The sequence below is a fragment of the Myotis brandtii genome, unplaced genomic scaffold (assembly GCF_000412655.1).
Source record: "Myotis brandtii unplaced genomic scaffold, ASM41265v1 scaffold384, whole genome shotgun sequence".
Taxonomy (NCBI): Eukaryota; Metazoa; Chordata; class Mammalia; order Chiroptera; family Vespertilionidae; genus Myotis; species Myotis brandtii.
This window is the reverse complement of record NW_005364745.1, coordinates 3,902,770-3,917,211: the sequence shown is the minus strand read 5'-3', so window position 1 is coordinate 3,917,211 and position 14,442 is coordinate 3,902,770.

Sequence of the window (14,442 nt, the reverse complement as noted above, 5' to 3'; positions counted from 1 at the left end):
GCGCTTTTCAAGTTCACGGGCGTAGAGGTGGGAAATGCAGAGCCTCGTTCTGTAGGTCCTGCCCGGGTCTCAGGATTCTGCACCCAGCAAGCTCTGAGTAGGTGCTGAGGAGCACACTGGGGAGAAAGCTCTCATTCCCACTCTGACTTGCCTTCTCTCTCCCGCCTTAAAAAAATCAAAGAGCAATAAAAGGCTCGCAAGAAAAGCAGCCTGTTGTCCGTGTGACCCTGTGGGTACCATCCCCAGGCAGCCGCCTCCCGCCATGCTGGTGTGTGCCTCCCGCCTTGCTGGCCTGTGCCTGGAGCCATGCTGGCGTGTGCCTCCCGCCATGCTGGTGTGTGCCTGGAGCCATGCTGGCGTGTGCCTCCCACCTTGCTGGCGTGTGCCTCCCGCCATGCTGGCATGTGCCTCTACTCCAGTTCTTGACTCTCACTGTTAGAGCCGCTGCATCTACTGTGCCAGCAGAGGATGGTTTCAGTCACACCCTCATTTCCCCTCCAGGCTTCCGATGTATCTTAGCTTCCTGTTGGAGCCATACCAGTGTCCTTGTTCTGTGTCTGTGAATAGGCTCTAAGTTACTAGTAAGTAGTATCCTATGATTTCTCCTAGTACTTTTTTACTGGACTTAAAAATGATCCCTTTTAAAAAATATTGTAATAGCTATGTACCAGCCAGGGAGGAGAGGGGTACTTGAAATATCACAGGGACCACTCTGTGCAGTGTCTGATTGTCTAACCACTATGTTGTACACCTGAAACTAATACAGAATAATATCGAATGTGCACTATAATTGGGGAAAAAAAGGAAAATTGTATGTTATATGTTTTTCATCACAATAAAAAATAAAATATTTTCTTTGACTATCTGCCTTGAATACTCTTATACCTTGCATTACAGTCCTTCCAAAAGTCAAATCTCCCCCTCCCCGGCTTTATTTAGATCCTATTGACAGGCAGTCTGTGTAAGTTTAAGGTGTTCAGTGCGATGGTTTCAAGGTTTGTGAGCACCCTCATCCCTCACATAATTTCCATCCATAGGTCAAACCTGGCAGACAGTTCTCTGTTGCAGTTGCCTTCTAAGACAAATCCCTTCTGGAACCTTCTGTCTCCTGGGCCCGAAGCAGCGCTCACCGTTAGCCTTCTCCTCCCTCCCGTGTTTGGTTCTCTTTCCTGGATCCCACATCTTCCTTTTTCTTGGTTCCCTATTTCATGTTGGTGAACTATTTCCAGTTGCCTTTCAAACACGGTTGCAAGGTATCGAATTGTTGGTTGAAACGTGTTTTTTTCTTTTCTTAGAATTCGGGAGACATTGCTCCCATTTTCCTCTGCCTTTTAGTGTTCCTAAGGAATCTGTTCATTTTGTTTTGTTGTGTTCATTCTCACCTGAGGATATTTTCCCATTGATTTCCGAGAGAGTGGAAAGGAGGGGGAGAGACAGGGAGAAACACTGATTGGTTGTCTCCTGCATGTGCCCGACCAGGGCCAGGATCGAGCCTGCGAACGAGGCATGTGCCCTCGACCGGAAGCAAACCTGGGGCCCTTCGGTGTGCAGCCCGATGCTCTGTCCACTGACCCAAACTGGCTAGGGCAGGAACCCATTCTTATCCCCAGTCCGTGGTGTCTCACCTGTCATTTTTTCTTCCTCCAAAAGGTTTAGCTCTTTTCTTCAGCCTTATTCTGAAATTTCCTGATGACCGTAGGTCTTTAGCCTCCATCACAGTGAGCAGCCTTTTCATTCCGGACCTTCAGGCCCTTCGGTTCTGAGAAATGTTTTCTCTGTTGCCTTTGCTGATTTGCTCCCCTACATTCTGTTCTTAAAGGGCCTTCTATTATTCAGGTATTCCACTTAGAAGAGATTTTTCAAACTTTTCCTTCACATTCATGTGTGTGTTTATTTCAGCTTTTTCCCCTTAGCCTTCAAGTTTTCTTTTTCTTATATTACCCCCTATATTAAAGCATTCTGTTCTTGTTCCTTGGATTCAATTTCTTTTATCTCAGGTACGTCTCTAAATGACATTGGAGTCTTGTCTAGCACACCGTAATATCTCTACTTTCTTTAAGTCCCCTTCTCTATGTTTTGGTCTCTGTATTGTTAGCAAGCCCGACTGCCAGAGGTCATGTGTAAGAGGGAAGCATGGACAACTCTACGTGAAGGGTGTGTGTGTGTGTGTGTGTGTGTGTGTGTGTGTTCGCGCGCGCGCCTATGTGCTCACTCATTGAAAGATTAAAGGCCATTCTAATTCCCGGCAGCAGAGGGCGATCTTGCCTTGTCTAGATTGACGAAGCAGACAAGGTTGAGGTGAAACCAGTTACAATAACCTTAGTGCCACTTGAACTTCCAGGGGAGCTTTTTCTGCTCCCTGCGTGTTTCCATCCCATGTTTATGTCCACTGTTGCAGGAAAAGTCGCCTTTTAAATTGTTCAAATAAGATGCCCATCGATGCCAAAGCAGACTCAGGTGGGAACGTCTTTCTGCATTGTGCACTCACTGGGGAAGGGTGATGGAATCAAACCGTGCTATTTGATTATGTTTACATCTTGAATCAGCACCATGCCCTGGCCAGTCTCAGCTGCTCCTCATGATCACCACTAATGGACAAAACTTGATGACAGCCTGGAGAGCTGCCCTGGGGTGCCTTTCCCGGCTCCGCTGTCGTGAGGAGGTGCAGTAGAGGGGGACGGGGCACAGCCCTGGAGGATGAGGGACAGATTCTGGTTTTAAGCAGGAAGAAGAAAGGTCAAGATAGGAAGGCGAGAGCCTAGGGTGCTGGAGGAGCAAAGCTTAAACAGGATAAGGAAATACCTCTTAATAGTTGGACCGGCCAAAGAGTGAAGCCCCCAGAAAAACACATGTTCCCTGGCATTGTTCCCTAAAGAGCGCCAGGAAAGCCCTGTTGCTAAGAGAACTCACCGGAACCGTTGGATGGGCGTGTTCATGCATCCTGGGCCCAGAGAGCCCCCTGCGTCAATGTGCCATCACAGTGTTCTGTGTAATAAGTAGTTCTTAAAGCGATTCAGTTCAGGGAAGGGAAACGTGTTCCCATGGCCATAGCTCTGGAGAAGGGGATGCTCTGTGAAGGCCTCATTGAGTATGACTTCAATGGAAAGGCTGGCTGACTACATGGTGGTAAAGAGGTTTGGGGGGGTTAGAGGTGAGAATGGTTGGTCAGAAATTCTTAACTGTTTTATTTTTTTAAATATTTTATTGATTTCAGAGAGGAAGGGAGAGGGAGAGAGAGACAGAAACTTCAATGATGAGAGAGAATCATTGATTGGCTGCCTTCTCTACGCCCCCTACTGAGGTTCTTGAGCCCACAACCCAGGCATGTGCCCTTGACCGGAATCAAACTCGAGACCCTTCAGTCCCCAGGCTGATGCTCTATCCACTGAGCCAAACTGGCTAGTGCCAGATTTCCTTTTAAATATACAAAAAGACTACTTTCTACGAATTATATGCCTGTGTTTAAAAAACCTCAGCAAAGTGGCTGTGATGACATTTCAGATAAAGAAGTGTCACCACCCCTGCCCTGGGAGGGTCTCACTCACCACCCCTGCCCTGGGGGGGTCTCACTCAACACCCCTCGCTGGGGAGGTCTCTGCCTGGCATCTCCACCAGGGCTGCCTGGGACAGCTGGGCCTCTCCCCCAGCGCCCACCGGTCTCTCTTTGCTGCTACATTTCCTTGGCGCTTCCTTCTTCCCAGTGAGAATCTCGCTCCTTGTCTCTCCTGGCTTCCAGGGAGGGTGGTGCAGGGCTTCCATCTGAAGGAGGTAACTTACATAAGGGAGGGGGGGCGGCATTGCCCAGAAAGAGAACAGAACTCAACAAGTATTGTGCAACCAAAAAGGACGACAAATGTCGGTGCCACTGGAATTATATTGTCTGATATGATCAGGAACTGAATTTAAATGCCCCACTGAGTGCATTTCACAGGGATGGGCGTGTTCATGCATCCTGGGCCCAGAGAGCCCCCTGCGTCAATGTGCCATCACAGTGTTCTGTGTAATAAGTAGTTCTTAAAGCGATTCAGTTCAGGGAAGGGAAACGTGTTCCCATGGCCATAGCTCTGGAGAAGGGGATGCTCTGTGAAGGCCTCATTGAGTATGACTTCAATGGAAAGGCTGGCTGACTACATGGTGGTAAAGAGGTTTGGGGGGGTTAGAGGTGAGAATGGTTGGTCAGAAATTCTTAACTGTGGAGAGGGAGAAGAGGGAGAGGGGGAAGAGAGAGAGATGGACAGAGGAAGAGAGAGGGAGAGGGGGGAGAAAGAGGGAGAGAAGGAAAGATGGGGGAGAGAGGGAGAGGGAGAGGAAGAGGGAGGGTTTCCTTTTATTTTTTTTTATTTTTTAAAATATATCTTTATTGATTTCGGAGAGGAAGGGAGAGGGAGAGAGGGATAGAAACATCAATGATGAGAGAGAATCATTCATCGGCTGCCTCCTGCATGCCCCACACTGGCGATTGAGCCCACAACCCTGGCATGTGCCCTTGACTGGAATCAAACCCTGGACCCTTCAGTCCACAGGCCGACGCTCTATCCACTGAACCAAAGTAGCCATGGCTAAGTGTTTGTGTTTTAAGGGTTAGCCCTCCTAACACCTTTCAGGATTACTTAGGGTTAAAATCCCGGGCTGATCCCTGACCCAGCAAATGGCTCCCTAGAGGAAACGCCTGGAATATATATACCTAAGGGCTCCTTGAGGGACTGTGTACACCGAAGCCGGAGGGCTGCTCTGTGTGGAAACACCGACGCCGTGAAGGAACATGAACACATGCCAAGTTCATGGATGCCTTACAAACACAGCAGCTGCGTTTACGCTCAGTTACCTATGCTGGCCTCGATTCGGAGTCCTGCCTGCTGCCCGTGTACTCCAAAAATTCGGAAGGAAGCGTGCTTTGCTGCTATCAGCACATTTGGTTTCGGATGTCTAACATTTCCCGGCAGCCATTAGTCCCGTTTCCCAGCCCCTGGGCCCAGTCAGGGCGAGCTTCTCACCTACTCGGAAAGCATTGTCTTGGGGAGCAGAATGGAGTCAGCACCTGCTTCCCCTCCGTCTGGGCTTTGCATCTAATCAGCGCTGATCTTTTCAAACGCAAGTCATCCAGCTTCCCCTCCGTCTGGGCTTTGCATCTAATCAGCGCTTTTCAAATGCAAGTCATCCTTCTTCTAGGAAAAAGGTGGCACTTTCCCCACTAACCAAGCTTTGGAAGCAGTTTCCCAAACTTAATGTGCATTGGAACGATCTAGAGGACTCATGGCGTCTGCAAGGCCTGTGACTCAGCCGACCGGGATGGAGCGGGTCTGCGCGCTGGGCCATCACCCCAGGGACGCTGGGAGGACCCACCTTTCACGGGGTGGACGGCCCAGCTCCCCAAAGACTTGCTTGTCCTCCAGCCACAATCCACACTGATGCTGAGGTAGAACCAGCGCAGGGCAGGCAGATGGATGGCTTCTACCCCAAAGCCTCCGCAGGCCCAGGAGGAAGCCCCGCCCACCTCCCTCGCCCTGAGCACCCCCTCCGTGGGGCTGTTCCTGGTGATTACTAGCAAGTTACGTTTGCTGGAACGTGGGGACGAGTTTTACTGGGAGCCTCAGACCCCATGGCGAAGGCACCGGCAGGGGGCCGTCTTGTGCAGCCGAGCCCTTCGCCTGTGGGGTCTGCTCACCCTGGGAGGCTCCAATTGAATTGAATTGTAGGGCATCCCGTTGGCGTCAGAGAATTGGTGCTGGAACAAGGGATTTGGTGTCAGAAAAGAAAAAGCACACACACGGAGCCCTTTCCAGTCATTCTTATTCATTCCATTGGTTACGAAACTTCCTAAAAAATGAAATTCTCACAAAGGCCACACAGAGAAGAAGTGTTTGGGATTCAGTGTCTGGGACGCGCTGGCCCCGCTAGGCAGGCCTCAGGGCAGGGCCTGTGGCTCCCAGGAACTGAACAGCTGGGAGCAGAGCCTCTGGGGAAAGGGACCTGCAGCTGAGTAGGACCCAGGGTTATCTCGGACCCGGCGGTAGCTGAGTAACTGGGAAATGGTGCCTCGACAAGGGCGGCAGCTGCTGAGTCACTCCTGCCCGAAGCCCAGGCTGCCAGGCCACCGAGGAAGCAGGCGACGTTGCAGCTGTGACTGGCCACACAGATCAGCAGGCCCGAGCAAGGGGGTCTCAACCAGCCTCAGGCCCTCCCTTCCTGTCCTCCTGCCGGCCCTGCTGATGGTCAGGATCTGGCTCACAGACAGGAACGAAGGAAGCGGGCAGAGGGGCCAATTGTCCTTAATTATTCTTTCTCTGCACTCAAAGCAGCTAATTTTCATCCTGATTACAGGTCATCCTGAACTATTAATAAACTCCGCTCAAACAAGACCGTGCCTGGAGGAAGTTTCCAAAACACCCTGCCTTCCTCTTTCCCAGAGTTCCTTTCTACTCTCACTTCACTCACTTGGGTGCATTGCCCCAGGAACAGTAACAACCCTGAGTAATACCCACCTAGACATGGTGACCATGGGCCAGCAGGGCGCCTAGCCACCTGGAGCAAAAGCAACGTCATCCGTCATCCGGAGACAAGGAGATCTACTGGGCAGCCCAAGGTCTCTAGGGCTCCCCGAGGGCACCAGCTCCGCCCAAAGCCACCAGGTCACTAAGCCATATCCTGCAACATCAGACCCAATCAGGAGAGGCACAGGGGAGAGAAGCTGTGGGAGGGACTGAGCGTTTCCAACTAACAGAGACTGAGCCCATTTGAAGGGAATGTGCTGTAGACTGGAATGAAGACCTGGTTCTTTGTTGCCTAATGTCCCATGTGAGAGGGCTCAAGAGAGAGTTTCAGCTGCAGAGAGAACCCCTTTCACTGCGCCTCTAGTTGGGACAGCTGGATGTTTCTGTCTGGCTACAAGGCCCTCAGCGGGGAGCTGGAGAACGAATTGGGAACCTGGGATCCATTTCCGACTCCTTCCCTCCAGGCCCCGTGAGAGCTGAGCCGAGCACACAGAGCCTGGGCCCCGTGGGGCTCTGAGCGAACATCAGTCCACGGTTCTCACCCCATCAGCCAAAAGCAAGGACAGAGGAAGCCCAGTGCTGCAGCCTACGCGGAGCTTCCAGAGCTTCCATGCCCTGGCCAGGCCGGCCAGCCTCCCACACAGCCACTGCTCACCCACCAAGCTCTCTGACTCTCTTTGTGCAGGAGTATTGATCAAAGACTTTTTCATGTAGGTTGATTGATTGAACCATCGTCTGTAGGCGACTGAACTCGCCCCTCTCTCCTCCCTGGAGATCAGGAGATGAGGCCAAAGTTGAAACCCTATCCTTTCTGGTGAGCGGCCACCATCCTGAAGCTGTCGAGGGGCCTTCGCATGAGTCATCTGAGTATAATCTCCGATATGGTTGAAGGGGGCCTGTTAGGAGTAACGAAGCCACTCCTGTCACTCAGGAAATGCCAGGGTTCAGGAGCTGTGTGCCAGGAACCAGGAGGGTGTGGGAATGGGAAACTGGGGAGGGGAGGATCACAGTGTCCTGTCTGCCTGGTCATCCCCAAGGCTACTCCTACAGGCGGCAGGTCCCACCCACCTGCTGGTCTGAGTGATGATGGGAGCAGAGTTTTTTAGTGCTGCTGTGCTCCCTTTTCCTACTTCTCCCCCGACTGAAGGCCCAGCTTCCCTCCTGTACTTACCCTCTAAGGAGGGCCCTGGCAATAACGAGGTCATTCTCGGGGTTTCTGCTGCCGATTGAGAGTGGTTAGGACAGCGGTCGGCAAACTGCGGCTCGAGAGCCACATGCGGCTCTTTGGCCCCTTGAGTGTGGCCACGAAGTTTCAATCGCACTGTACGTGTGTGCCCCCACGTGGTATTTTGTGGAAGAGCCACGCTCAAGGGGCCACACTTTGCCGACCACTGGGTTAGGAGGATTCAAGCCTGGAGGTGAATGGGGAAGGGTGGGGCTTCCTGACAACGTGCGGGGAGAATTGGGGCTTCAGAAAATACGGTCTCTGAAAGCAGGACGACGAGAAGGGAGAAGAATGGGAAGCCATATAGCGGTAGGTTTTGAGTTGCATGCCCTCACTTGCTTTGGGAGATGCTGGCAGACTTTAGAACTACTTTCCACTTGCTTTTGGTTGTGGGACCCTATTCCTCTGAATGAGACATTATGTTGAGATTGGGCTACTAAATGATTTTTCTCCCAAACTCCGATGGCTCGTTATTCGGATCCCCTGTCCGCTAACTATTCTGCTAGGTGGTGTCTCACTCCTTCATATTGTATTATGCTTTTGAAGTTCTCTTTTTAGATGTTTGGGTTAGCTCTCTGCTGGATGGTGAATTCTTTGAGGGTGAAGACTTATCTTAAAACTTCTTCAAATTCACCTTAGCTCAAAGCACAGCACTAGTTGCATAATGGGGAGTCAATAAAGTCTTTATGAACAAGTGAATGAATGCTGGAACTGGGAAATTACACCAACACCAGGTTCCCACTGTCTCACCTACACCATCTTACATGATAGGAAAGTAACTCTCGTTCACCAAAGACCCTGGATGAGGCCATGCCAAACTACTCATGGCTCAGAGGACCATCTGCTGAGTAACCTGCTGGGACCCTTTCTGTTTTCTTGGCCAGGGTGGATGTCTTCTCTTCCCACATAGGACCTCAGAGGTCAAGAGCAATAGCCCTGCAAAGGCACCTAGGTCTGGGAAGCTGGCATTTGGAATCGTGCTGTGAAAATGTTTATATATGAGCCTAGGAGCGCTAGGGACAAATGAATGGTCAGCAAGATTTCAGCGCGATGTTTATCTTGAAAAACAAAATCCCTACAAAAACCCTGACAATGGAGGCTCACAGCTGTGCTATCTTCATTTCCAATTTCCCTGCTCCCAGTGATCTGACAAGTTAATTTAAAAATAATACTCTTGCCCGGCCGTCATGGTTCAGTGATTGAGCATTAACCTATGAACCAGGAGGTCACGGTTCATTCAATTCCCAGTCAGGGCACATGCCCAGGTTGTGGGCTCAATCGCCAGTGTGGGGTGTGCAGGAGGCAGCCAATCAATGATTCTCCATCATTATTGATGTTTCTCTCTCTCTCTCCCTCTCCCTTCCTCTCTGAAATCAATAAAAATATATTAAAAAATAATCCTCTCCCTACTGGTTTGGCTCAGTGGATAGAGCGTCAGCCTGCGGACTGAAAGGTCCCAGGTTCGATTCCGGTCAAGGGCATGTACCTTGGTTGCGGGCACATCCCCAGTAGGAGGTGTGCAGGAGGCAGCTGAATCTATGTTTCTCTCTCATCGATGTTTCTAACTCTCTATCCCTCTCCCTTCCTCTCTGTAAAAAAATCAATAAAATATATTTTTTTAAAAAATAATAATCCTCTTGCTCTGAGTTGTAGCTCCCTAAGTAAAAAGGAGAGAAGACATGGGTGTCAGCTTGTGTCTTTTGTCCTCACCTTCTGAGGTTCAGACGCCCCTTCAGCTGAGCGGGTCCCTAATCCCCAGACGAATGGAGGAGAGTTTTCTTGTTGCTCTGCTCTTTAGTGGCTCATAAAGGCACTGAAGGACAATGGGCTCCCCAGCGATACATAAGGAGACCATTTCTCAATCCACAGTGGAATCCAGGGGAGCTGATTGCCTCTCATGCCTCATGAGTTAATGCATCTGTGGTCTGCAATCAGGGACAGAGGCAAGGCCCTCTGCTGGAAGCATGTCGCCATCTGTGCAGCTGTAGGTGAAGCTGGTCCCCTGCCGCCCCACCCATGGGACTTTGCGATTCTTCCCACAGACTTGTAGAAAGGTGGTCCCTGTTGCTGGCTGATCAGCACCACCACTGCCTACCCCTCTGACTTCTCCTCACACGGGGCTTCTTTCCTGCTGAGATTCGGTGTTGATTTTATTCTTTTAAGTTAAATTTATTGGGGTAAAAGTAACAGAATTTCAGGCGTACAGGGTTATCATTCTACATCTGTGTTGGATTTTAAACGGGAACTACCAGCTCTGTGTTGGCTGCTCAGTTTTTCTCTTCCTGAAGACAGCCACCAGGGGGCAGCCCACGCGTGACTAGGCCTAGGTTTGTGACTAAGGCTGTACCCGTGACCTGGGGCAGGTGGAAGACTGAAGAGGTTTGGAAAGGGCAGCCGCTAGGAGACCAGGAGGACTGCCCTTGCCCCGAAGGCCTCCTGGCCTCAGTCTTCAGAGAGGAAGAGGCTGAGAGGGGCGTGGGAGTGAGAGCTTGTGAGGCGGGGGCCTGGGCCGAGGGAGAAAGGAGCGCACCCAAGGCTGGGCTTGGGGTCTCCCGAACTCCTCTCACTGCGGGGAGATACTATTTCCTTCCCCAGATTCCAGAGAGCTGTGGTCCTCTCCTGTGAGTATTGACAGTTTCTGAGTGTAAGATTTTAGGATCCGGGAGCACAGGCGTACCTGCACCCCTCAGTACTCAGAGTGGCCAGGCCTGGTCCCGCCTGGTCCCGTCTCCGTCCGTGGCCATCCTTCTGTGTCCCATATGTGATGCGGGGGAAGAGGCTTTCTCACCAACCCTTCTCCCTACGGACAAGGATCAGGCAGGGCGACCTAATCCCAAGGAGGCAGGATCCACATGGGAAATGTGAGGCTACATTTGTAACCAGGAGCCTCTCCAAGGGGCTCGGGAGCAGGAGGAGCTCCTAGGGAACCAGAGGTCAGAATCCAGCGCGTGTCCTGAGAAACAGGCGTGAATGAGCAGCAGGGGGGATGGGGCTTGATTCTGAGCCAGCCGCACCCATCCCTGTGACACCACGCCACCACCGGCGCTCCGCCCGCCAGGGCAGACCTTGAGAGCAGGTGGATCCTCGTCCACAGAGATCGGAGTGGGCACCTGGTCCCAGAGGGACAAGCGGAAACACCAGATTTGATAAGGAGGCAGCACCCCAAGCCGCTCTCCGCTGTCTTTCTTTCCTATGTCACATCAGATGTTACCTTCTGATCCCATTCCACATCCTTTCATCTTCCCACTTACACCCAATGATCTTAGTTGGGGTTCCTCAAAAGCAGATCTCGAGACCAGGACTTGTATGCAAGTAGTTTCTTTGGGAGGTGACCCGGGGAAACAGAAATGAGGGAGACAGGGAAGGAGGAAAAGCCAACCTCAGGGTGTGTTAATGCGGTTGCTACAGTGGGCGATGGGGCTCGGGATGCCAGGACCTCCCGCGAAGCAAGCGGCATCCTCCAGCTCTGTGCCCTGGACCCTGGGGCCCAGAACATGTACCTGCTTTACCCCCCATTGGCTGAGGGCCCAGAACATGTCCCTGCTTTATCCCCCATTGGCTGAGGGGCCAGAACATGTACCTGCTTTATCCCCCATTGGCTGAGGACCCAGAACATGTACCTGCTTTACCCCCCCATTGGCTGAGGGCCCAGAACATGTACCTGCTTTACCCCCCATTGGTTGAGGGCCCAGAACATGTACCTGCTTTATCCCCCATTGGCTGAGGGGCCAGAACATGTACCTGCTTTATCCCCCATTGGCTGAGGGCCCAGAACATGTACCTGCTTTATCCCCCATTGGCTGAGGGCCCAGAACATGTACCTGCTTTATCCCCCATTGGCTGAGGGGCCAGAACATGTACCTACTTTGTCCCCCATTGGTTGAGAGTTGCTCCTGACTTTAGGGTGCTTGGGAGCAGAAAGCAGAGAGGGGTCTGGCGTGTGCATGGGCACCAGAATTGTCTGCTGCACCCAGCGGGCGAGGTGAGAGCAGTGGTTCCGGAGTGTGAGCCCCAGGACTGGCAGCATGGTCTCACCTGGAAACTGTTAGCAATGCAAATTCTTGGTTCTGAATCCGAAATCCTGGGGGTGGAGCCCATAATACCTCATGTGCTCTTTCTAGTCAATCCGCACTCCCACCCAACCTTACCGGCAACCGCTATTCTGATTTTTTCCACTCTAAATTGGTATTGCCCGCTTTCAAATTTTATTCAAAATAAAGGGTTGCGTGGTATGTATTCATTGGGGTAAAAGTTTTGGCACTCAGCATAATGCCTTGAGGTTCTTGCATATTGTTATGTAACAATAACTCATTTCCTTTTATTTATTGTGTAAATAGATGAGTTTGTTTATTCACTCTGAATAAGGCTGTGTGAGCATTCTTGTATGAGCTGGTGGTCCAGTACTGCAGGCTAATGAGAATAAATGCAACGTGAGTGCTATACCCCAGCCGTGTGGTTGCATAATACCCTGTTCCACAGAGATCCTGCTTCCCAATGTTCTGGCCAGCGTTAGGGAGCTCTTCACAGCCTTCCTGTGCTTAGACACACCGGGAAGCGCTTCAGCACTGACCTGGAGGCCACCTTAAGCAGCCAAGTCCCCGACGTGAAATCACCAACAAGAAGCACTGAACATGCAGACAACGGGCCCTGTGAGAAGGACACTGTTTAGAGCAGCGGTTCTCAACCTGTGGGTCGCGACCCCTCTGGGGGTCGAACAACCCTTTCACAGGGGTCGCCTAAGACCATCGGAAAACACATATATAATTACATATTGTTTTTGTGATGAATCACTATGCTTTAATTATGTTCAATTTGTAACAATGAAATTGGGGGTCACCACAACATGAGGAACTGTACTAAAGGGTCGCGGCATTAGGAAGGTTGAGAACCGCTGGTTTAGAGTGAGAGCGCTGAAAAGCAGGCCATTGCCCTTTGACCCCCGGGGCACCTGCCTGCAGGATGACGCACAGCTCTGCAGGGACCTGTGGGAGCCCCACTGGTGCTGACTTTGGAGATATAAACACTTTAACAAATAGGCACATTTGCAAATAAGGAATTGTGAGTAATGAAGTTTTATTGGCACTTGGAACTTGGTGCATGTGGCGGCTTTTTATTTTTATTTTTTATTATTGATTTCAGAGAGGAAGGGAGAGGAAGAGAGAGAGAAACATCAATGATGAGAGAGAATCATGGATTGGCTGCCTCCTGCACACCCCACACTGGGGATCAAGTCCACAACCCGGGCATGTGCCCTGACCAGGAATTGAACTGTGACTTCCTGGCTCATAGGTCAAAGCTCAACCACTGAGCCGGGTGGCTGAGCCATGTGGTGGTCTTTAATCATAGCCCCAGTTACCTGGCACTTGTCCCATTGAGAGGAAAGACTCTGGTGTTGTGAGTTCAATGCCAACTGGTGCAGAGGTGGCTGGACACGTTAAAGGGAGAATGAGAGAGAGGCGGGAGGCGGAAGGAGAGGGGACTGGAGCAGAGGCAGAGAGTGAAAAATGACTAATAAAATCAGGAAGGTCAACCTTGGTGACCGTCCATGTGAGCAGGTCCTGGTGTCTGCGGACGGGCACTCATGGACGTCAGAGGCGGGTGACAGGTGCCTACCCTCCCTGAGGATCACATCCAAGGAATGACTTGCAGGTCGCTGAGAGTGACAGCCCCGGTCGTAGGAGACACACGCATCTCAAAAGGGACAGAGAAGGATGGACAATTGTGAATTTTTAATAAATGCGCTAAGAAAAGGGAGGCCAGGGAACCCTGAGAACAATGTCAAACTCTCTTGGCACGCTCGATCTTTCCAACAGGAAGTCCAGGTGGGCTGCATCCCCCCAGGGGCAGAGTGCAGGCTGCTAGAGCCACGATCGATCACTCAGTGCAGGGGTTTGGACAGAGTCATTCACGCCAAGTTTTCACAGTTCTCCGTGTCAGGGGGCAGAGAAAAGCCCCCTGAACCCTTGACCCACAGAGCCGATGAGCACAGCGAAATCTGGAGGGCGTTCGGGGCGCAGCCGTAGTAACTGGAACGTGGCAGTGCATCTCCTCTGGGGGAGCAGCCCCGGCCCCTGCCTCTGGCCGGAGTACAGACCAGGCAGCTGCAGCCTGGGACGGGTTGCTCGTTCCAGCCTCAGAGTCCCGGGGTGACCAACACTCAGCGGTTGGCTCTAGTGTTCCCGCGGGCAGAGCGCCACTGTTTGGCTTGGCATCCTGCTCGGAGATTAGAGCCGGGATCATGTCAGGTGGGAGGTCAGGGCGGAGTGGAAAAAGCCAGGCAGCAGCCAGCAGTGCTCTGCTCACTGTGCCAGGAAAAACGGGGTCAGCAAGTAAACAGTCTCCAGGGGGACTGCAGTGAGCAACCCCACAGCGGGGGAGGGCCCGGGGGATGTCCGGGGGGACTGTGAAGGGACTGGGTTGAGAAGTTACCAGGTCAGGGGCCTCAGAGAGCACTGACCCAGCCTTCGGCATCAGAACCGCTAACACAGGGCGAGGCCCAGGGGCAGGACGGATGTGGTCCCTATGGTTGAAGAAATGCCCTTGGAGCTTCCTATCTTATTTAAAAAATGTATACTCCATATTACATCTGTGATGCTTTCACCAATGAAGATATATTTTAAAAATAAAGATACGTAAATAGTTAAAAAAATACAAAAAAAACATTTTGCTCAAAAAAGTTGTACTCCATACTCCCCAATAGGTATTTTATATAAAAAATGCTTCCGT